At 33.4% G+C, this 2,984-nt stretch overlaps 1 long non-coding RNA gene across 1 annotated transcript; it reads right to left on the bottom strand.

The window, feature by feature from the left end:
* Positions 1–1,890: 1,890 nt before the first annotated feature.
* LOC311098233 lies at positions 1,891–2,636 on the bottom strand. The gene is made up of 3 exons (XR_014609417.1): positions 2,598–2,636; positions 2,408–2,506; positions 1,891–2,221 (listed from the first exon to the last, which is right to left on the bottom strand). It is a non-coding gene; the product is annotated as an uncharacterized lncRNA (long non-coding RNA).
* Positions 2,637–2,984: the final 348 nt, after the last annotated feature.

Genomic DNA, 2,984 nt, shown 5'->3' with positions numbered 1-2,984 from the left:
AATTGAAATACATTTCTTCTTACATATGGTTCCTTTAACTAATGTAAGAGACAACTTTAAAATCTTAATGTATTAGTAAATGTTGAAATCAACAATGAATAATACTTTTATTAACCTTGGTTAATGTTACCATTTCATATAAATCCAATCAGTCATGCTTTTAAAGATGGTCATCTTTAAATATCTACACAACGGCCATAGCATTGAAATTAGATACATATCTTCATTATATGTATACTTTCACACGCTATTTGCTTATATTTTAGAACACTTGATGATTATCTAATCAAAATATTTGTTACAGTGACGATAAAAAAAAGGAACTAAAATCGAATGCATTTCTGATGTATGTTTCTGTCGGCTGCATGAGGATACAGTTTGCTTTCTCATGTCTCTCTAGCTTTAAATACGTAACTTCTCTGGATAACGAATGCATAAAAGTGAACAAATTGAAATAAACCAATGCAAATAGATGGTAACAATCATTAGAAAGTCTAACATTAAACATTTGGGTCAGACTTGCGTGTGTTTTTGTTGCATTGTTTTAACCGCTTGAGGTATAGGCTACTAATGCTAGCATCCTCTCAGCCTCGACGGAAACATATTGCTGTTCTCCAACACCACTGCAGCATCTAATCAACAAACTAATTACTTTATAATGATATAAAAACATGTACTGTAGTAATGTACACTGTACACTCTTAGAAAGAATGTGTCAAAAATGACACAACCTGTGTTAAATTTTAACACATTTGTGGGTGAGCTCCAGGACTACTAGTTTTGTGTTAATTTCAACTCATTCACTGTGTTAATGAGTTTAACACACTAAATGTGTCAGAAAGGTTAACATAAAGATGTGTAAAATATGTGTAAAAGATGTGAAAACATGTGTAACATTACCACATTATGTGTTATCCTTGGCTACACACACTGTGTTAAGAAAGGTATCTAAAATCCTAAATCCTAAACAAAATAAGCATTTGACAAAATAAAGTCTGTGGTTGATTATCTTATTTATTATAATGACTGACATATCAACAATTAAATTCAATCCAGAATAGAACAATACAATTTAAAGCAGTCAAAAAGGAAATGTCCAACATAGGAAGTTATTTTCACAATCTCATTAGGTAACATGACACACTTCCCCACCTTCAAAATAATTTCACTTATTTCCAAAACATTTTTGGCTTGATGTACATTGGTGGCCAAGTTTAGAAAATATTAAGCATTTTAATGTTTTTGAAAGAAATCTCTTATGCTCACCAAATATTTTATTTGATACAAAAGTACAGTAAAAACAGTAAATATTGTGAAATATTATTACAATGTAAATCAGCTGTTTTCTCTTTGAATATATTTAAAAAATATTATTTTATTCATGTGATCAAAGCTGAATTTTCAGCATCATTACTCCAAATTTTCAGTGTCACATGATCCTTCAGAAATCATTCTTATACGATGATTTGATGCTCAAGAAACAGTTCTCATTATTATTATCAATGTCTGTTACTCCTCCATCTTTTTCACAGCATTGAAGTAAAAGTGATCATAAAATCAGTCTTTAATAAGCAAATCTTTGGGAATAAGCATTTTGTTCACCTTTGGGAAAAATACATAAATGAACCTAAACCTAAATTAACTTATCCTGTTCAGAACTTAGTCTTGTTTAGCCAGACCTATCCCTAGACTCTATTGCAGCTTTTCTTGACCAAGGACCACCCAAGAGGACGTTTGACTGACATGTAACGCAACCAATCACAGTTTGTTTTGTTCTGCGTCATGTTTAGGGGCGTGATAATATATGATGTTGATGTCCCTACAATAACAGACTGGCTACATCTAATAAATTATTCATTCAAGAACGTTAAGCAAGTTTACGGCAACAATGGAGCCGCGAACTTCAAATACTTTTGAAAATCCAGCGTTTAGTTGATCCTGGTAAGCGCTCATTGTCACAGTTGTAAGCACAATAGCATTCTTCTTCCACGAGGGGTTTTGGTGTCACGGCATTTGTTTCCAGGCGAACCGATAAAGAACACGACACTCACTTCTCCCGAACATCCTGTAGAATTCAACCAATCAGATTGCGACTTTGAAACTCCTGAAGTGTTTCCAGAAAAGTGTGACATATGCATCAGTCCCCTGTTTCCTGGATGCAAACGTGTCCACCAACACAAATGTGCTCAGTTCTTCTTCAGAGAAGATCGCAGTTCCAACACTATATAAAAATATAATAGGGAGAGAGAGAGAGGAGAAAATTACACAAGCATCAAATTGTTTTTAATCTCCATCATACTATAATTCAGAATATATATATTTGTAAGTAACACTCTTTTGTCAGCACATTCAAACATTTCAGTTGAACTGTAAACTAAATTATGCCAGATTAAATTTTAATACTTACATTTCCTTAATTCTCTCCAAAAATGCTGAGATTCGTAGGCTTAACTGCAATCAGGGATTTAGGCTAGCCAATTTCAACTTGTTTGCAGTGAAGGGACAGCTGTTTGAGACAAATAAGTTACACAGTAAGATACATGATGCAAGAAATTCCCATGTGATGATCTTTTTCTTTCCCTCAGTAGTTAACCTACCTGTGCGCTGATAGGCTATGCTTATTAGGCACCTTCCTGTTCAGGTCGGACTCCTTGGCCTAATAATAGATCAAAAGAATGCAAAAATAAAAACTGAAGTTGTTTAGAATGCTTGATTTGATATGAATTAATGATTTAGTGAGTTTTACTGCAATGCTTAACTTACCTGAATAAATTAAATCTGGTGAGACTGAACACGGTGGTCGGTGGAAAATGGTCCATCTTCTGATTGGTTCATTTGCTGTGTAATAAATATTAGACATAATGCAAAGGTCACTTATTTGATATAAAGTTAGCACATGTATTGTATGCTAACAGTTACCTAGCCTGCACATCACTAGCTCAAGAGCACTTATGACATACTGTATTGCTAATCATTTCAGCAAA

Source organism: Abramis brama, assembly GCF_963993115.1.
Source record: "Abramis brama genome assembly, chromosome: 16".
Lineage (NCBI taxonomy): Eukaryota > Metazoa > Chordata > Actinopteri > Cypriniformes > Leuciscidae > Abramis > Abramis brama.
Note: the sequence above shows the minus strand (reverse complement) of the source record. Positions and strands in the feature narration are given on the sequence as shown.